At 38.6% G+C, this 22,644-nt stretch overlaps 1 pseudogene; it reads right to left on the bottom strand.

The window, feature by feature from the left end:
• Positions 1–552: 552 nt before the first annotated feature.
• On the bottom strand, positions 553–1,062 carry LOC101656993 (annotated as a pseudogene).
• Positions 1,063–22,644: the final 21,582 nt, after the last annotated feature.

Genomic DNA, 22,644 nt, shown 5'->3' with positions numbered 1-22,644 from the left:
ATTAATAACAGAGTCACTTTATTAATAACTTCCCAACAGCATTTGTAAACATCAGGTACACAAATATTCCATGAAACTGTTTTCCAAGGGGGCCATTTTGCCCCTAGAGGCCCCTGGAGAGGCCTGCTGGGGCCAATGGGGATCCTCTGGGGTGGCCAGCCTCCACCTCAAGCCTTCTACTTGTCTCCATGCCCCACCCCCACAAGATACAGATTGGAGAAAATATTTGATACTGTATCAGAAGAGGGATAGGGAGACAGTCCGTGGGGCTGGGGCCACTGACATTCTCTGCCTCTAAGTCGCCTGCCCAGGCATGCTGGGACGGGCTTCCAATTTTAGTTAGTCTCCAAGCGCTGTCTGAGGCAGCTCTCAAGCCCTGGCACCCTTCTGAGGGCCCCAGGTTGGCCACACTCCTGGGCTGGGGGTCATGTCTGCAGGAAGAAGAGGAAGGGTGGGTGGGAGACAACCTCAGAGCCTAATGCCCAGGAACCCCAGAGGACAGAAGGGAGCCTCAAGAATCCGGAGCAGGGCTGCCTGCTCTGAGTCTCTTCCTTATCTGTGGGGGTGGGGCGCGCCCATTGAGGGTGGGGAGCAGGGCCGGGCCTGGGACAGGTACTGGAAGCAGGGGCTGTGGGAAGCGAGATGAGGTCAGGGCTCATGTCGCAGGAGCCTGTGCTCTGCTCCGAGGTAGCAATGGTGGTCGTGGCGCTGGGTGGGCTGCGGTCCTCATCTTCGTCTTCCAGCAGGGTTGCCTCCCGCATGTGGCTGAAGGCTTCGGGGTGCTGCCGAGCCAGCTTCCCTTTCAGGGTCGGGATCCTGTGGACTATGCTGTCCAGGTCCCGCTTCATCTCCACCAAGGTCCTTGTGTGATGCGGGAAGCGCTCGTTCATCTGCTGCAGGCTGGCGCTCGACAGGTTATTGACGTTCAGGCAGCATCTCACTGGTCTCAAACTGGTCCAGCATGTTCTTCTGGGCCAGCATGATGGCGTTGACGTCGTCCGCGTTGACTATGCCATGGACTCGGCTGCCGAAGACTCTCCAGGCCGAGTCTGGGGTGTCCATCTCTTCTTCCTTCTCTGCTGCCTGCACATCTGGCAGCCTTGCTCATGCCTCTTTCACAAACTATTTGAAACCCACAAGGAACTAAATTTCATTCGTGTATAACTAAGCTATTTTTTTTAATTCCACAGATTCACCAAGGAGATCACATTACATTTGGTCAGCATGTCCTCTGGGATTTCTATACTGTGAGCATTTATCTAAACCAATTTTTTTTGTTTTGTTATTGATGACCTTTTTTTTTAATGGTAGTTTGCACATCGGGCATTTTTGTATAGATTTCTCTAACATTGTTCTCCTAATCAAATCTCGCCTTATCATTTATGGGATATTAGCTCTAGAGGTTAAGTTGTAGTCTAACTACATCTTTAAAAGAGTGCATGTTATTAATATGGCTTATGACTGTTGATGTTAACCTTCATTACACTAAGTAGCTTCTCGCTGATTCACCACTGCATAGTTATTCTTTACTCTATTTCTACATTATACTTCCTGGGAGAAACTGACTATAAATAGTCCACATTTATAGGATGGGGAATTATGTTCTATCTCCTGGATAAAGGCGTATCAATATAAAATATGTTTTTTCTTCCATAGGAGATTAATTTAATCTCCTCTTTTTATGTATTTATTCAGAGTTAATGAATGAATTGTATTCCTCTAAACATGCACTATAATTCCTTCAATTAAAAATCACCGTGTTTGTGGAAAGCTGGGGTGTATAAGCAGAAATCCGAACTCCCTTATAGGTACATAAGTTAAGATGCCATTTGAGTTCTTTCTGTTACTTTCCCAGTGGATGGTGTCCAAAAAACCAAAAATGTGACCATACTTAGAGAAACCTGACAAGTCCAGGAAGGGTCAGTTTGTCCTCCAGAAGAGCAGTTGAAAGTAGATTAGGAGCCAAAAATATTCACATAAGGAACTAAGGAATTTGTCTGAGTGCTCATGAGATGTAGCCAATCAGATGCAGATTATCTAATTTAAGCTACATTTGGAGATTTGGTGATCATGACTGAGTCCCTTGATAATGACACTTACCTTGATGATCATATAAACAGATCATTAAAACCTAAGAACCAATTTTGTGACCTTTTAAGTGCAATTATGTATGAATATCAATCATGATCCTTTCTCCATGCTTCTGTAATTCCTCCAGAGACAGTGATGTATTGATCAACCACCAATCATGATCTTGTGATAATTTCCTTTATTCTCCATTGTATATCTAAAAGCCATGGCTGTGATCCACTGAACTACATTATCACTTATACTAAGTGCATACTTATGCTTTCTCTCATAAGATGACTGTTTGCTTTGTATTTGTACTGTTTAAAGCTTAATAAAAGGATCTCTATAGAACATGTTGGAATCCAGGGCCCTTTCCCCCTTGCAGAAAAAGCAAAAAGTGTGGGATCCAAAGCCATTTTCCTAGTAAACCCCTAAGAAATCAAGTACTGGGCAAGGGTAAGAAAATGGACTCTACATCCCGTTGTGTCCACAGATCTAGGAACCCTGTGAAGTTAGCATTCTGAGACTTGGAGCTTCTTGTTTTGATGTGACTTTCTGATAACTTTTAGTAAGTCTTGCTTTTTTTTTTCCATCTGAGAACCCTTAACTTTATTTTCACTTCAAGGTGTAGGTAAGACTACCTTTGATTATATCTTAAGGAGTTCAGGGATAGAAAAGGCAGTTGACTTTGTGAGTAAATAGTGACTTACTAGCAGAGTCCCACATATATGCAGTTGGTGCATATATCTGAAAATTGCGTTTTAATGCCTCTAGGAGTGGTGGTTCAGTGGGTTACACATTGGGCTGCTGTGATAGCTAGGTTTATTGTGCCAATTAGGCTTTGTTAGGAACATGTAGGAGGAGTTTAATTAGGTTGTAGCTTGATTGGAAGACAAGTGAGATAAATGTTTCTAAGGCCGCCTTCCATGTAAGGACCAGTATGCTATTGCTTGAGCTATTCCTCTGCCTCAGCCATGTGCTGCACTACCTGTGGGCAGAGCTAACCCATGGATTGCATTGCCTTGCTATGCATCTCTAGTGCTTGAGGCTCCTTTGAGAACTGTTGAACCACACTTCTGCTGTATGTTGTTGTGACTGTATCTCTAGAGCTTGAGACTCCATCAGGGCCTGCTCGCAAAGCTCTGAGCTACTGACTATGGCTGCCCCACCCTGCCATCTACTGTCTGCAGGCACACTCTGCTTGTCTTTCCTGAGGGGAGATTCCAAGATTCTACTGTCTGCTTTTCCTTGATCTTGGACAAGCTGTGGCGAGAGTTGAAGGACCATCATTCAGTATATTAGCCTTTCCACAAGAGTGAGGTGAAATGAGCCCTCTGTACTGCTGTGTAAACTAGTAGTTATATTCCTTCTGGCTATATCAACCTTGCTCTCTCTCTCTCTCTCTCCATATGTGTGTGTGTGTGTGTGTGTGTGTGTGTGTGTGTATATATATATATATTCACAAGTGTCTTGGTCTTTTTTTCTCTCTAGAGAACCCTGGCAAACACAGGCTGCTAATCACAAGGTCAACAATTCTAATCCACAAGCCAAGAAAAAATGAGGCTTTTTGCTTCAATGAAACTTTACAGCCTTAGAAACCCTAGGCAACAACTCTTTCTGTACTATAGGGTTGCTATGAGTCAGAATTGACTGGGTGGCAGTGAGTTTTGAGTTTGAAAAACGTTTGGTGATATTTTCAGATTTCTAAATTTCAAGAGATACTGCATGTGCCACGCATATTTTTTTTGTCATTTGAATATTCTTGCTCTGTACCTGTCTCTTGAAAATATTCTTTGTTTGCTTGTCTCTGTTGGTGGCAGCAGTACAAGATTCTGAGTGACATTTTATCCTGAAGTTTTCAATATCTCTACCTGCAAAAGAATAAGACAGGACTCATAATGCACACCAGGTACTTCTTACAAACAACTCAGGTTATCCAGATTTCACCTTTAAAATTATTGAAAACAACAAAATAGCCAAGTTTTCTTAACCAGCATTTCCATAAACATTTTACAAAATCTCAGATACTTTACTTTTTTTTTTTTAGAAATGATACACAAGATAAATAAGAAAGTATTGCTACCAAGATTCTAATTTATATGTTATGTGGGCTGATTCCAAACAAAAATGTTCCAGCATAGCTCTGTGGTAAATTGATAGTGGAAGGCATTTTACCTCAATAATACACTTGTCCTAGACTCATTAGGATTACTTCAAATAGAGGATGTTTTGTGCCATGTGGTGGTGGGGCAGCAATATAGAGTCCAAGGCTACTATAAAATTTTTAATGAAATTCAAGTGAGTAGATTATCTAATCGCTGAGGTTTTGTAAAACATTGATGGAAACGCTACCCAACATAAAACCACAGTTTTTAGATAGTTCAAGCATTTTATGTAATGTGAAGACATTAAAGATGAGCCAAGAGAAGGAAGACAGTCAAACTCTATAAATGAAAAAACTGTGCCTGAAGTCCAGAAGCCAGTGGGAAAAGACTGTAAAACTCCAGTTGATGGAATAGCTACAAAAGTTGGGACCACATTGTTCGACATTTTTAATTTTAAGTGAATATCTTGGTCTCAGGAAGCTTTCTCTTCAAGGTAGCAAATGCATTATACAAAGACCACTCACTGGAATTTCAGATATTTCCATCAGTCTGTGAAGCAATATTGAAGCTAACTAAATATAGTTTTATAGAAGTAATAACTGAGATTTAGTCTTGGATTTACCAATATGCTCCAGAGAGCACATTACAATCAAATGTGGAATTGAAAAGACTCTGCTTGGTGAGTGAAATTCAGGGCAGAGAAGTTAACTCATGATATGGTGATTTTTTCATTGTTCAATTGCTGCGTTTAATAATTTTAAAGGGGGTAATATTGATAACCTGAGTTGTATATCAGTGGTTTGAATGTTGTTGTGATGCTGGAAACTATTCCACTGTTATTTCAAATAAAAACATGATCACACATAGGGGACACGTTTCAGCAGAGCTTTGAGAATTAAAGCAGAGGAGACACAAGGCACCACCTTGCTTGCTGAAAGAGAAGAGGACTTGAGACACTTGCAGATGAAGATCCTGGACTGTAGCCTTCAGTATGGATTGCGACTCAATGTAAGAAAGACCAAACTCCAGAGAACTAGACCAATAGACAACATCTTGGTAAATGGAGAAAAAGGTGACGATGTCAAGGATTTTGTCTTGCGTGGATCCACATTCAATATTTAGGAAAGAAGGAGTCAAGAGATAAAAAAAAGTGCTTTTTTTAGGTAAATCTGCCGCACAAAATCTCTTCAGAGTATTGAAAAGCAAAGATGTTATTTTGAGGACTATTGAGCATGTGAAAGATGGGCACTGAATAAGGAAGACGAAAGATGAATTGATGAATTTGAATTGTGGTGCTGCAGAAAAAATGCTTAAGTACCCTGGATTGCTAAGGGGACAAATAAACCTGTCTTGTAAGAAGTAAGGCCAAAATGCTTTTTAGAAGCAAGGATGGCAAGACTTTGTCTTACATACTTTAGACATATAATCATGAGAGACCAGTCCTTAGACAAGGACATCATGCTTGGTAAGATGGGAGGGACAGAGAAAAAGAAGGCCCCAATGGGATGGATTGACATACTAGCCACAACAATGGACTTGGGTGTGGGAACCATTGGGCCAACGACACAGGTCCTTGTGGTGTTTCTTTTTGTTGAGCATAGGGTGGCTATCGGTAGAAACTGAATCCACGGCACTTGACAACAACAATAGAAAGAAGGAATTGGTGATCTAGTACATCATATGATTTACCATGCAAGGCATAACATAATCAGGGAGAATGGCATTGCATTCATTGTCAAAAAAGGACATCATGCTTGGCAAAGTAGAGGGGCAGCAAAACAGAGGACAGCACTCTACAAGGTGGATCAACACAGTGACGGCAACAATGGGCTCAACTATACGAACAATTGTGAGGCTGGCCCAGAAGGGGGCAGTGTCTCTTTCAGTTGTACACTGGTATCTATGAGTCAGGACCAACTCAATGGCACCTATAAATTATAAACAACAGCAATAAAGATGGTCCACAAAATAGTACAGGCACATTGCTCTGTCCATAGCACCTCTTTTCACCCATGCTGGCAGCAATGTTTCTCTTAAACTTAGCAAGAGGAAAACTACTCACATGTGCAAGGAAACAACACGCCAACTAACAATGGAGACCAGAGACCAGAAATTTACACATTATTGCAAGGTATTTAATTGATGTGAAAGCCAGAAATTTTATTGTTTCAATAGAAATATACCGCATCCATTGATCCCTTTTCTTGTAGATCATCTTTATATAGCATATGAACACACACACAAATGAGTTTCAAGAGTTTTCACTCTTTAACCTTTCAGAGACAGTCTTCTCCAATGTTATTAGAGAAATGGAAATAATTAAATAAGTAGAGCCCTCTCTTAATCATACATAATATTCATTACTTCACTTTTCAGTCATTTCAGAGGAAAAACACATTTTATACATATGTGTGTATCTACAATAAGCATATTAATTAAATATTTTTAAATACCAAATTTTAAAGTATATAGCACATTTTAATTGGTATTGTATAATTGGCATTTCAAAGATTTGGTTACTTTATTTTTTGCTTTATGAAGGGGCTTCAAAGAGTTCATGGAGAAATGTAATTAAAGAAAGTGGAATCTTTTCCATGAATAATAAGAACTCTTCTAATATTTTGAGCTTGACTTATTCCATGTGCAGAAAAATTTATCCGAAGGAACTCTGGTCACCTTACTGCCACCAACATCACAGCATAGCAGCTATCACGATTCTTTCCTGCTGTCTCAAATGCCAAACCCAAAATCCATTGGGATACCTTATTCATTTAAGACTATTTTCAGTATTGGTTTGAAGTTTATTAACATGTGAAACAATGTAAAGTATTATAGATGTAATATGTTTGAAACCAAACAACTTTTGAAAGAGGCTTGGAAACATTTGGTTATTTTATGGAAAACTTGGCACTAACTAGTACAACGGAATGGAAGTCACCATTCCAGGTTTTGGAAGGATTATTCTTACATTATCTCACTGCCATTGAGTCCACTGCAACTCCTAAAGACACTATGGGGCAGAGTGGAACTGCTCCTGTGGATCTCCTCGACTGCAAAGCTCGACAAGAGCAGAAAACATTTTTCCCCACAGAGTGGCTGGTGGGTTTGAACCATTGACCTTGTGGCTAGCAACCCAATGCATAACCAACTATCCCTCCAGAGCTCAGAGGGGGAATCATAATTCCAGAGTTCAGAAGCATTATTATTAGTAGCTATGTCTATGACCCCTTTTAACCCACCTCTGGCCACAGCTTTCAATCAATTCATACTGTCCTCTTCTATCCATCTCTCAAGACAAAACAAAACACAAAAAGAAACGTTATGTCTGAGACAGACTGAGGAATGACTCACAGCTCTGACTGGAATCAGTAAATCACGATTTTGTTACCCAGAACTCACCTCTACTCCTTCATAACAATAAGAATGTCTTTGCAGGCTCCCTTGACTTGGCAAATAGAAGCTATAAATGAGGGAGCTGAGATTTAGTTGTTTGTTTTTTTTTTTATCTTTTAATAACAGGGCATTTAAACAGCAAGTAAATCTTGAAAGTATGAGAATCAATTAAGCTAAGATTATGGTGAAAATCTCGAAATATGGATTTTAGCCCACACAGCAATTACATTGCTAGTTAGAAGCAAATCTTATCTTGTAGTAACAGGGTTAGTCAGTATTTCTCTTAGTTCAATACTAAGCTATTGATTCATGGCTTCTATGATCTGAGGGCTTGCTGAAAGAGCAAGGGTTTCCAGATAGGTAATTTTGAACAATAAAATTTTTTGAAGTAAAAAGCCGTCAACAGAACAAATACTTTTAACTCACACTGAACCAGACCACAAGGAATTTAGAAAACTGTGAACTTGATTAATAGTGGCTTCTTGGCTTAGATTTGAAAAGGGAGAAATGCAGGATGTTATAATGATCTTTTTACTACTATTTCCAAAACAATTCCATTTATTTAAAATCCCACCCACCCTCGTGAATCCTTAAAAAATTATGAATTATTTTTATCTTCATATCTTACACCAACTGCTACCTCCCTTCACCCGCATTACTGTTGTTTGTCCCACCTCCATCCCCCGGGGCGGGCCGGTTATGCATTGATGATTGAGATCAGTTCCATTTTATTCTCCTTCTCCGCCACCACTCTCCTTTGTTCCTGGTACACTACTCCCACTTCTGTTCCTGAGAGAACAGAATTATCTGACCTGGAGTCTGTGTCTGTAGGCAGAACTGAAAGGCAGGACCCCAGGGTCATGATGGTGGAGGGTGAAGAAGCTTCCAAAACCCAGCAGAATATTGTATGTTTCATCACTACTATGTTGCACCCTGGTTGACTCATCCCTTCTTTGTGACCCTACTGTGAGGAGATATCCTATTGTCTACAGATGGGTTTGGGGTCTCTGCTCTGACCCCCCTCATTCTCAACAATATGTTTGTTTGTTTTGGGTCTTCTGATGCACATTACCTGATCCTATTGACACCTCATGATCACACAGGCTGGTGTGCTTCTTCCATGAGGGCTTGTTGCTTCTCAGCTAGATGGCCACTGTTTAACTTCAAGCCTTTAAGGCCCCAGACACTATATCTTTTGATAGCCGGGCACCATCAGCTTTCTTCTCCACATTTGCTCTCGCACCAAATTGTCTTCGGCAATCGTGCTGGGAGGGTGTGTATCACGGAGGAATGTCAGGTTGTTAGAACCAAGTGTTCTTGCGTTGAGGTAGGGCTTGTGCAGAGGCCCAATGTCTGTCGACTTCCTCAATGTATTGCTGTATGTACATATGGACATAGGCCAGCACCTCTATTTTTAAAAATTAATATCTTTATATATGGGTACACCTATGTTTATACCTCTATCCATAGCTTTGCTTCCTAGATATTTCCTCTGTTTCCTTTTACCACCCTTCTGCCCACCATCACGCTCTCCCTTCTTCGGTATCTTAGTATTTCTTCTCAGCTAGATTGCTACTGCTCTAACTCCACCAAGATATCTATGTCCTTCTCATTGTTGATTTTAATTCTCTAGTTGCTACCCTGTCTGCGGTGCTGTCTGCTCACCATTCCCTTCTCCCACCTCCTCCTCCTCCCATGTCCCTCTGGAACCGTTGGTCCTGTTGCTTTCTCCTCGGGCTTCTCCCCATGTCTATTTGTATAGGTAGACAAAACAACAATAATCAAGATAAAACAAAAAGAAAAACTGAACAAGAAAAAAAAAAGAAAAATCATACGTAATTCTGGTCTGTCCACTGACCTTTATAATTATCTCCCCACTGTTCTTGGGGGATTCTGGGAACTGCTTCTTCTAGCCTCAAGTCCATTTTGGAGGCTCCTGAGGGGTTTTGTGGTTTTGCTTTGCTTTGCAACCATTGCTGATCTGTTATGTTCCTTTCTTCGTTTGCCCCAGTGTAAGGGGTTCAGACAGGACTCACTCCCCACTGTGTCCCCAGTATTTTCCTCTGTCTCAGTCTGCTTGGAGGGAACAAGCTGTCTCCATCTGTTGTCAGCCCTGCAGTCCTCTCTGTGCCTTAGCAGCTCCATGCAGGAACTTCATTCCCCAGGACTCGATGTGCCTGTATGGGGTCTTCTGATCCATGAACATGGGATATCCTTCCCTTTGTCCTGGTCGCTTTTGGTTTCCTGTAGCATGGTCCTGTAGTTCTCCTTGTATAAGTCTTTTGGGTTTTGTTTTTTTTTTTTGGTTTTTGTTAAATATATACCTAGATATTTCCATTTGTTCTTTGTTATTGTGAAGGGTTCTGCCTTCTTAATCTCCTCTTTTGTGGTCTTGTCTGATGTATATAGAAAGTCAATTGCCTTCCGTTTGTTGATCTTGTATCCTGCCACGCTTCTATATTCTTCTATCACTACCAGTACTCCTGTTGTGGAGCTTTTGGGCGTTTCAATGTTCAGAATCATGTTGTCTGCAAATAGCAATAGTTTGCCCTCCTCCTCTGACATATGGATATCCTAAATGTCCTTCCTTCTGCTGCCTTATAATGTTAGCCATGATCTCCAGTATGATGTTGAATAAAAGTAGGCACGAGGGGAAACCTTGTCTGCTCCCCTTTATTAGTGAGATTGTTTTAATCTTTTCTCCATTGACTAGGATGTTGGCTGTTTAATTTTTGTAGATAGCTTGTATTAATTTGAGGAATTTTCCTTCCATTACTATCTTCATGAGTGTCTTAAATAGGAATGGGTGTTGGATATCAAATTCTTTTTCTGAGTATATCAATATTATTATGTGGTTTTTATCCTTTTCCTTATCAATGTAGTATATTATGTAGATGGACTTTCAGATGATGAACCATCCCTGCATCTCTGGATCATCATGGATGATATGTTTTATATACTTTTGTATTCAACTGGCCCATATTTTATTAAGGATTTTTACATCTATGTTCATTAGAAATATCAGTCTGTAGTTCTCTATTCCTGTGGGATCATGCCCTTTAGGGGTATCCAAGTTATACTGGCTTTGTAGAACGAGTTTGGGAGTTTCCCCCTTTTTTTCTATGCTCTGGAATAATTTGTGCAGTATCAGTGTCAGCTCTTCCCTGAATGCTTTATAGTATTCTCCTGTGAAGCCATCTGGTCCAGTGCTTTATTTGGTTGGAAGTTTTTTGATAACCATATTTGTTTCTTCTTTTGCTATGGGGCTGTTGGAGTTCTTGATCTCTATCTGAGATAATCTAGGGAGGGGCGGTTTTTCCGAATATTTGTCCATGTCTTCCATGTGTTGCATTCAATAGAATACAGACTTTCATAGTACTTTGTGGTTATCCTTTTAATATGAGTGGGGTCCATTGTGATTTCCCCAGTTTCATTCCTCATTCTGTCTATTAATGTTTCTTTCTTCCTTTCCTTGGTTAGGTTTGCCTGTCAATTCTGTTGATCCTTTCAAAGAACCAGTTTTTTCTGCATTGATTTTTTTTCATTGTTCTCTTCTCTTCCCACTGGTTTAACTCTGCTCTGATTTTTATTATTTCTTTTCTTTTGCAATTGGAGGGGTTGTTCTGTTGACTTTGTTTTGCTTGCGGAGGTTTTGTGATAGTATAGCATTCTTTAGTCTCTTCCTTTTTCATGTATGCATTTCCTCTGATAACTGCATTTGCTGTACTCCATAGGTTTCAGGACACTGTATTCTCAATCTCATTAGTATCTAGAAACTTCTTAAGTTCCTCTACTCTGGGCCAGTAACAATAGATTATTATTCCTCCTCCAATTATTTGCTCTTGTTTTTCTGATCCTTCTTTTTTTCCTCTCCACCTTCATGGTGTGGTGGCCCAAGAGGATGCCTGAGGGCTCTCCATGTATTTAAATTTACTCAGGCTCAATTTGTGGCCCAGCATGTGGTCCATTTTCAAAACTTGAGCTGTGTGCACTTGAAAAGAATGTGATATATATATTTTGCATTTGGATGGAGAGCAGTTTTACTGTGCAGCTAAGAACTGCACTATCATTTACCCAAATGGGTATTGTGCCAATTATACATCACTTCATTTTAATTTGAAAGATAATGTATGTTCATATTAATGAATTAATCTTAAATTTTATTTTTACACCATCTTCACAATTCATCCTCAAAGTGTATTCTCAAATGTGGTTTGTCATTTTATAAAAAGAGAAATGGGTTAGTTTGTTAGACTAAATGAAGTCCTAAAGATACTTGGTGCCAGATCTTAAAATGTACTGTTGGCCTAGGAATATTACTACAGAAACATATGCAGGGGCAGTAACTTGTTTATTGTGGCTCTTCTAGCCAAAGTCTCTAACTCTGACCATGCATCTAATAAGCAAGTAGAAGATACTAATAGAATTCACTTGTAACTGTGAAAAGAATTTCCCGGAGTCCCATCGTGCTGTGCATAAAATGAGCCTTTTAGGAAGCAGGAAGATGTATCTCATTATCCCCATGAGCAGAGTTCAGTGAATCCTCTGGACCTGAGATCCCTGCTCATTGAATTTCCTGGATTCAGCAGACAGTTATAACAACAGAGGAGCAGCAACAGAACCAGGAGCTACAGCACGGAACAGAGTGATAAACTCCCCAACCTAAGGAATAAGTAAAGCTGAGGGCTTTTTTCAGAAGGATATACTGAAGAGTTGGTTGCCTCTCTACACTTGATTGGTGAAATTGGGCTTGTTGACCCATAGAAACGTATCGCAGTACCTTTGTGCTGAGGTTTACTGGAGTGGGGTACCTCTGGGCACTTAATTCATGGAGATGAGCTTACAGATCCATGGAGCTGCAGCTGATTGCCTATGGGTTGAGGCATACAGTGGAGTGGTATGCCCCTTTGGGCACTTTATTAGACCTCAATGACCTTTGTAACATGTCTTCAAAAAGAACTCAATCCTTAGCATTTCCCACTGAACTTACAGCCTGTTAATTCCCTTAATAAGCACTTTAATCATCAGTTTTGTCTGTGATTTCAGTATAGCCATAACAGTGGATATTAGAATATAGAGATCAAGGAGAAACTACTAGTAAAAACTACATAATATGTTTCCTAATGTAACTTTTGTTCAAAAGTATGAGCACACATACACAAAATATATTAAAGTAAAAGCTGTAATCTTTGTTAAAATTAAAACACAGAATTTTAACTTAAGGGAGAATGGAGTGCTTCAGCAAGCATCTGAGGAGTCACTAAAATTCCAAGCATTCTGAGAGAAGTGAAGATGTATACAGACATATTGATAAGGGACTATATGAATATAATCATGGAGACTTATTATTGCACACAGTTACAAGAAAATAGCAAGTTGAAATTTCATAAGGCTAGTTGATTTATTTTCTAACGTATATTTCTTGGAGCCAAATTAGTAAGCTCTGTAGACATTCTTCTGAGGCTGGTTGTACAAACATACACATTTGGGCAAACATATACTAGTCAGTATTTAATCTCACATCAAAATCTTAGCCTATCTAGTGTTATCCAGATGCAGTTCAAATCTCACAAGAAGTTTCTGCTTTGTATTTCAGGTTTGGTTCTAATGAAGTAAAAAACCAAAGACTTTGGAAAAGTTTAATTCAATGATGGAACTTTTACGTAGATTAAGTATATTCTTCTTTAATCATGCTAAGTAGCTCAGTTTTGGAATAAACTCATATGGCTATAATTGATTAACCGACTGAAGCAATTGCATGGGGGAGGATATTTGACCTCCTCTGGCTACCCAACTCAGAAGGGAAATTCAACTCTAAACAGCTCATAGGCTCGTTTCTAGGTTGAGGTCATATATACTTCCACTTCCCAACCTAATACCGACCATCCTTCCCAAGGCACTATATTTCTCTGCAGAATTCAATAATCTGTTACAATAGTCATTACTCATAATTATGGGAATTTAACAGCTTGTAAGTCAGAAATAGTGAAGGATACATTTATTGGTCTCTAGTAGTTCTTCTGAGCGTTGTCAGGATTCCTCTCTGGTATGTTGCCTCTCGACCAAATGGTCCCTTGGCTTGTGTCCTGTCCAGGCCAGCATCACAAATCCTTAGAGCTACTAAAGGCCTAAAGAGCAGCCCACTTTTCAAGACATTCTCCTTTCTGAAAGATACGGCTTGTCTTGTTCCTCAACCTGCAAAGTCTGTCTCTGGTTGAAGTTCTTGTGCCATATTCTTTGCTCCTGCCACCACTCCATTTAGGGTCCTAGGGTTCCCTCCCCTCTTGGCTCTTATCCTTGATGGTTGTGGGATTCTCTGGTCCTGTCTCTGAAATGGCTCAGTTAATTCTCACTGGAATGGCAAGACTGACCAAGCCCCATGTTGGAGTCTTTTGCACCTTCTTTGAAAATTCCCACCCAGTCCTTTGGTAGGAATTACAAAGAATATGCATGAAAGAGCCAGACCAAGTAAGTTCATTTCACTGCAATGGCCTCTATAGCAAACACCTTGTAATCTGTTTTCCAAAAGGATCTTTTATTGTTTGCACACACTAGCAAGACTCTGTGGCAATAAATATATAAATAATCCCTATCACCATCTTTGTTGCTACATAGTCTTTTGGAAAAACAAGTAGGTTTTACTATATGATTTCACAAATCCTTCTGTAAACAAGCCTGAAATAACGATGAGTTGCTTTATTCAGAGTGAAAGATAAGCAGAAGTAAATCAGTCTGAAGTGGAGGGATTTTGTTGTGTATTTGTACGTAAACAAAATGAAATATATGCTAAACTTTGGACAGAAACCTCTCCTATGCCAAACACCTAGATATTATGGCTCCTATCGCTCATGCACATGCACAGCAGGTACTTCTACTCAATATCTATTTTTATATACAGCTTAAGTTTATTGAAAAATTTATGTGCTTAAATGAATTATGTGCAGCTTTGAAGTCTCCCATATAGATTATGCTTTGGCTTGCTTTCATTTATTAAGTCAATTAGCCTAAGTCATTACTCATAGACACATCTGCATATATGGAGATTTTCTGCTTTAAGTGTAATTTGTAGTTTCTAAAATTATCCCAAATGGGTTTTTTATACTACTTTGTATTCATTTAGATAGTTAAATTTGCCATCAAGATATTCTAATGCTTCTTTTATTTTAAATATAATAATAATTTGAAGTTATTATTTCCAATAAAGATATGACTTCTGAAGGAACGCTGAGAATGCTGTGGGTTATGTAATATTGGTTAAACACAATTTCCAGAAGTTTACTTAGAAATATTCATGTTATACTACTTTACTTAGACTGTAACTTCTGTTTGTGTTGGACAGAGAAAGCCATGTTTTAAATATGAATTTTTCTAAGCAGATGTTTATTCATATAAACAATTATCTGTAAACCTTAAGAGAAAGACAAAGAGAAATGTTCTGTCTAAATCATAAAGTAAGCAGCAAATAAATAACACTTTAAAGCTATTAATAATTCTTATCATGCAAACTTCTATTTTGAGGACTTGAAATAAATTCACTGAAATGAAACAATCAGATACAATGTCATGTTTCTTTCTCATGAACTATTTTAAACATCAGAAGGGTTCCAATAATTGTAAGATAACTTTTGTTAGTGCTGAACACCAAAGGAAAAAAGAATGAAATTTAAGCTAAATTTGTTTTCCTAAGAATTAGTCTGAAAATTATGAGAGAACTCATTTTCTTTAAAAAAAAATCTTGTAATTTTTGTATCATTCTCGGTTGCCTCTATTAAAAAACTCAGCAGAATTTTTTTTGCAAATTTTAGACAATTTATCATTATTTTCTAGACATTTACTTTCTATTGAACCTTAGTTTCAGCTCCTCCTTTGTCCTTTTCTCCCTTCCCACCTTATGACCCTTTCATAAATGATAAATGATTATTCTTTTTATATCTTGCATCAACCGCTATCTTCCTTCCCCCTGGTTTCTGTTTTTCTTCCCCCTGAAGGTGGTATGGTTATGTGTCGATTATCATGGTTGGTCCCCCTATTTCCCCTCCTCTCCCCATCTTCCCATTACCCTTCTGGTATCGCTCCTCCCAATCCTGTTCCTGGGTTCTGCATGTAGTGAGCTCTTATCTCATATCTGTGCCTATGCATATGCTCCGGTCTAGCCCACAGTGAAAAGCAGTACTGGGGTCATGATAGTCGGGGGGTGAGGGAGCCTCAAGGAACCAGAAGAGTATTGTGTGTTTACTCGGTGCTTTACTGCACCCTGATTGACTCCTCCATTCCCTGAGTCCCCTCTGTAAGGGGATGTCTCTTTGTCTACAGATGGGCTTTGGGTCTCTGCTGAAACCCCCCTCATTCTCATCATTATGGTTTTTTGTTTGTTTGTTTTGGGTCTTCTGATTTCTGTTACACAGTCCCTGCGACACCTCATGATCCCACAGGCTGGTATGCTTCTTCCATATGGGCTTGTTGCTTCTCTGCTAGGTGGCCACTTGTTCAACTTCAAGTCTTTAAAACCCCAGTTGATATATTTTATGATAGCTGGGCACCATCTGCTTTCTTCACAACATTGCTTATGCACCCATTTTGTCTTCAAAGATTGTGCCCTTCTTTTTTATCCTGTGCCTTGCATCAACCTTTGAGAAAATACACACACACATCTCTGTTTTAATTTTCAAAATGGGAGAAAATTGAATCATACATGAAGCATCACAAGAAGATGGAAATAATACCAGAGTCGTCGTTTCAAAAAGAATAGTCAACATTTAACCATTTCAAGAAGTAGGATATGAAAAAGAATCCATGGTGCTGAAGGAAGAAGTCCAAGCTGCACTGAAAACATTAGCCAAAGACAAAGTTCCAGGAATTGAATGGAATACCAATTGAAATGTTTCGACAAGCTGAAGACACACTGGAAGCCCTCATTCATCTATGCCAAGAAATTTGGAAGACAGCTACCTGACAAACTGACTAGAAGAGATCTATATTTGCACCCATTCCAAAGAAAGGTGACCCAACAGAATGCTCAAAATAAGGAATAATATCATTGATATTGCAAGCAAGTAAAATTTTGCTGAAGATCATCAGACAATGGTTGAAGTAGCACATTGACAGGGAGCTGCCAGAGGTTCAGTCAGATTCTGAAGAGGATGGCAAGCAAGGAATATCATTGTTGATGTCATATGGATCTTGGCTGAAAGCAAAAAATACCAGAAAGATGTTGTTTATTTGTGTTTCACTGACTATGCCAAGGTATTCTGTGAATCATATAAAACTATCAAGAGTCTTGAGGGAAAATGTGAATTTCAGAATACTTCATTGTGTTTACGTGGAACCTGTACATGAATCAAGAGATAGTTATATAAACAGAACAAGGCAATACTGCGTGGTTAAAAATCAAGAAAGGTGTGCCTCAGGGTTGAATCAACTCACTATATTTACAGAATCTGTATGGTGAGAAAACAATCTGAGAAACTATATGAAAAAGCACTTGGCACCAGGATCAAAGGAAAGTTTATTAACAACTTGAAGTATACAGAAGACACAACCTTGCTTGCTGAAAATAAGGACTTAAATCACCTGCTATTGAAGATTAGCAATGTCATGCTTCAGTAAGGATTATGACTTGATATAAAGAAAACAAAATCCCCACAACTGGACCAATAGGTATCATAATCATAGATGGAGAAAACGTTAAAGCTGTCAAAGATTCCATCGTATTGGATCTACAATCAGTGGAAATGGAAGAAACCGTCAAGAGATCACAGCACACATTGTTTTGAGTAGATCTGCTCCAAAGATCTCTGGAAAGCAGTGGTTGGAAAGTTTCTGTTACTTTGAGACAAGCATGTTCCTGACCCAAGCCATTGTGCTTTTGATCACCTTATGTACATGGGAAAGTTAGACGTTAAATAAGGAAGACCCAAGAAGAATTAATGCATTTGAATTATGGTGGTGGGGAAAAATATTGATGGTGCTAGGGTTGACCAAAAGAAAAATAAATCTGTCCTAAAAGAAGTACAGCCATAATGCTCCTTAACAAGGAAGGAGTGACTTCACATATATACTGGAAATGACAAATTCAAGAAGGATAGTGTCGCACTAACCATCAAAAAGGACATTTCAAGATCTATCACAATGCTGTTTGTGATAGAATAATATTCACATACCAATCCTTACAATTATTATTGCATTTTTTGCACCAATGCTAGTGATGAAGTAATTAAAGAATTTTATCAATGTCTTCGGTCAGAACATGTTCAAACATGCAATCGAGATTCATTGATAATTATTTTCTGTTAGAATGCAAAAGTAGAAAACCAAGTGGAAGGAGACATGTTAGAAAACATGACCTTGATAATAAGAACAAAAGTTGAGGTCAGATGATAAAATTTTGCAAGAGCATTGGCTTCTTCATAGCCAACACCTTATTTCAGAAGCATGAGCCATAACTATACATATGGAAATTTCCAGATGGAATGTACAGAAATCAAATTGACTATATCTGTGGGAAGAGATGTCATCAGACCAAACAAGGCCAGGATTTGAATGTAGACTACACTAATTGCTCATATGTGAGTTCAAGTTGACGTTGAAGAAAATGAAAACAAATCCAAGAGAACCCAAATACACTCTTCCACCTGAATTTGAGAGCATCTTGTTAATAGATTTCAAACACTGACTATTAATGAAAGAACATCTGATAAGGTAAAATTGACATCAAGAATAGAATGCAGTAGGAATGCAAAATCATATAAAGACAGGAACAAAAGTCAACATCAAAGTCGTTGTCACAAAAGACTTCGCAACTCGCTCTTAAACATAATATACCTAGGACAAATAGGAAAAAAATGATAAAAGATTTGAACAGAAGATTTCAAAGTACAGCTTGAGAAGAAAAAATAAAATATTATAATGAAATGAACAAAGAATTGAAGTTAGAAAATGAACTCCACAGCATATAGTAAGCTGAAAACTAAAAAAGAAAACATGCTTCAAATTGCAATAATAAAAGATTCTATGGGCAAAATAGTGAAGGTTACATGAACATCAAAGGAAGATAAAAGTAATACACAGAGTTACTATATCAAAAAGAACTTGATGATATTCAATTATTTCAAGTGATAGTATACTCACTGAAGAAATCTGCAAAGAAAACAAACGTTTGAAATGTTTCAGGAAACTCATGAAGCACTGGAAGCACTCACATATCTATGCTGAGAAATTTGGAAGATAGCAACCTGGAGCAATAGCAGGAAGAGTTTCCTATGTGTGCCCTTTCCAAAGAAGAGTGATCCCACAGAGTGCAGAAATTATAGAACAATATTATTTATTACACACAAGTGAATATTTGCTGGAGATTATCCACCAACGATTGCATCAGGAAATTAACAGGGACTTTCTAGAAAGTACAGGTGGATTGACAGGAAGACATGTTGTTGTTGACAGCTGCTAACAAGTCAGTTCTAACACACGATGACACTGCACACAACAGAATGAAACAATACCCAGTTCTGTGCCATGTGTACATTTGTCCCTATGCCTGAGCTCATGAAATAAGAGAATATGGAACAAAAAATATCATTTCTGAGGTTAGATTGACTGAAATCAGAGAATAGCAGAAATATTTTTAGTTGAATGTTCTTAATTTGGGGTTAAAGCAAACAATGGAGAGCTTTGAGAAGAATGGGAATTTCAGAACATATTCTTACACTCATTTGGAATCTGTCCATGTATCAAGAGATAGTTGCTCATACAGCATAAAGTACTACTGCAATGCTTTAAAATTAGGAAATGTGTGTGTTGGGGCTGTATCATCTTGCCATACATATTCAATTTGCATGCTGAGTGAATAATCAGAGAAGTTGGACTATATGAAGAATAATGTGAAATCAGGCTTGGATGAAAACTTATTAATTATCTTCAATATGTAGATGATACAATCTTGCAAGCTAAAAATTAGGAGAACTTGTAGCATGGGTTGATGCATATCAACAATTGCAACCTCCAGTATGGATTACAACTCAATGTAAAGAAACAAATATCCTCCCAACTGGACAGAGAGTTAGCATCATGGTAAATGGAAAAAAGGTTTAAATTGTCAAGACTTTATCTTGTTTGGATCCATAATCAGTGCTCCTGGAAGCAGCAATCAAGATATCTAATGATGCGTTGTATTAAGTTAATCTGTTTTACAAGATCACTTTTAAAGTGTTGGAAAGCATGAATGTCACTTTAAGGACTAATGTGCTCCTGACCCAAGGCATGGTATTTTCAATTACCTTATATGCATGTGAAACCTTGATATTGAATAAGGAAGATCTAGGAAGAATTGATGTATTTGAAGTATAGTGTTTGCAAAGAATATTGATAGTGTCATTGACCGCCAAAAGAACAGCTATGTCTTGGGTGAATTAATCAGAATGCAGCAGCAACCTTGTTGGGGATCTATGGGAATTGCTGGCTTTGGGGACTGGTAGGCTGAGGGGCAAGTCTAGGATATGCAATTAGATCTGGTCACACCTGAGGGTTCTGCTCCAGTGCATGGGCCAACCTTTCCCATGATGTTGACCTGCCCTGAGACCCCATATGCACTTCAGAATTGCAACATGGTGGCCTGGTGCCAGGGCTACCCCAGCCTGAACCACCTTTCCCACTTAGGGCTCCCCAACAGACCCCAGAGCCATATGGTTTTCCCCAGATGACCACAGGGGTGCATGGATCCCAGTTGGTTTGCCCTGAGAATATCACAGTGGTCCATGCTGTAGACTTACTATGTGTTTGGCCAGCCCAGAGCTCCCCTAGCTTCCCACGTCCTCCCTGCCCACATTGCCTGAGAGGGCCACCCGACTTCCCTCCAAATAGATAATCCCCACAGTCTAGAGAAAGAGTAAAACCCCAGCCCCGCAGTGCAGTTGGATCCAGGAAGTCCTTAGAATCATGCATACTAACCTTTGAGAGAGAAAACACAGGATTGATAGACTCCAAAAAAAATGGCACTGAGCTCTACCAAAATGACACACAGACAACAATCCACATAAGCAACCGCTATAAGAAACAAGAGAAATAAAATGCAATGTCTGTGGAGGACCTGAGCCTAGCAACGTAGATAAAAGAAGCAGACCTCTAACTTCCACAGAAAGAAATCTTCAGAATGCTGCTTAGAATCACACAGAATATGAGGGAATCAATACAGGAAAAGGATGAAATGGGTGAAGGAAGACATCGGACAGTGTAAGACATGACAAAATAATAATTATGTATAAATTATCAAGGATGAGGGAGGGAGGGAAGGTGGGGGATGGACCAGAAATAATGAGGAGCTGATACCAAGGGCTCAAGTAGAAAGCAAAAGTTTTGAGAATGCTAATGGCAACAAATGTAAAAAGGTGCTTGACACAATGGATATATGTGTGGATTATGATAAGAGTTGTATGACCCCTAATAAAATGATTTAAAATAAAAGGATTAAATGATAGAGAAGATAGAGTCCACATACCCAAGGGAAATACAAGAGTTAAGGGAAATTTCAATAGAATTGAAGAGTAAGGTAAACGACCTCACCAACAAGCTAGAAGAAAGATGATAAAAGAAATCCCCACTTCAACAATCATAGTAGGAAACTTTAATACACCACTCTCTGAGAAAGATGGATCAGTTGGAAAGAAGCTCATCAAGAAGGCTATAGAACTAAAGACGGCCATCAGGCAACTTGGCCTGACAGATATATTCAGAGCTTTTCACCCAAAAGCAAAAAACCCACATTCTTTTCAAGTCCACATGGACCATATTCGAAAACAGACCACATGCAGGGACACAAATCAAGCTTGAGTAAATTCAATCACATACAGGTCACTTAGACTTCCTTCCTTGACCACTATATCATAAAACTGGAAATCAACAAAAGAAAGATTAAATTTGTTTGTAAAAGGTTGAATAACTTTCTTCTTCAAAAGGAGCAGGTACTGGCCCAAATTAGAGATGAAATTAGGAAGTCTCTAGAAAGTAATGAAAATGAGAATATAATATACCAACATACCCAAACCTATGGCATACTGCAAAGGCAGTTATCAGAGATACTTGATAGCGATAAATAACCCCAACAACAGATTATGTAACTGCCACATAGAGAAATTATTTCATGTTTCTCTATGGGAACAAAAGGAGCTCTGGTGACATAGTAGGCTACATGTGGGCTGCTAACTGCAAGGTCATCAGTTTGAATCCCCCAGCCACTCCCCAGTGTAAAGATGATGCTTTATACTTCTGCAGAGAAACTCACAAGGGAAGTTCTGCTTTACCTATGGGGTCACTATTAATCAGAATTTATTCCATGGCAGTGAGGCTTTTTTGTAACTCCCATCTCTCTTTTTTTAAGAGCTAGGACCATGGTACCCTTCTTCTGCCTCTCTCTATTAGTGTATAATCTTCTGTTCTGTAAGAATATTCATCATATAGGATTAAAATACAATCGACTCCATTTTAATCCCATGCTAGCCTACGATCATCTAATACCCTCTTTCCGAATAAGATATCACAGAGGCCAGGGTTAGAGTTAAGATTTCAACATAGGTTTGGAGGGAATTATTTCAGTTACCAACACCAGTTCTCACTATTATGCAAAACTCTAGCTAATATTACATAGTTCATTCCATGAAAAGCAAATCACTTACCATTAATTGAAACAACATAAATACAAATTACATATTGTAATTCAACTTTTGTAATTATCTAATGTCAATAATGTAGTTTATTACAATCATGCATATTAGATTTTTAATCACTTAATAAAAACAATGAAACAGTTTATTAAACTGATATACACACATATATATGGGGAAAATTTAAGAAAATGTTCATATTATAGGTTATTTGTATTGGTTAACACTTTCCATATTTTTTAATTATCTTGGGTATTCATTTTAACATATATTGTGTACATTGATATAAACAAATGTTCTATGTATAGAACTATACATAATTGGAATGTAAATTGTATTAATCAATATCTAGGATCAGCATGTTAAAGTAACATCTGGAATTTATACTACTTCCCTTAAATTTGTATATATTTCTTGCATTTTCT

The sequence above is a fragment of the Echinops telfairi genome, unplaced genomic scaffold (genome assembly GCF_000313985.2).
Source record: "Echinops telfairi isolate 266 unplaced genomic scaffold, ASM31398v2 ScPeMD7_7468;HRSCAF=8506_0, whole genome shotgun sequence".
Lineage (NCBI taxonomy): Eukaryota > Metazoa > Chordata > Mammalia > Afrosoricida > Tenrecidae > Echinops > Echinops telfairi.
The sequence above is the reverse complement of the archived record's forward strand: the minus strand, read 5'-3'. Positions and strand labels throughout refer to the sequence as shown.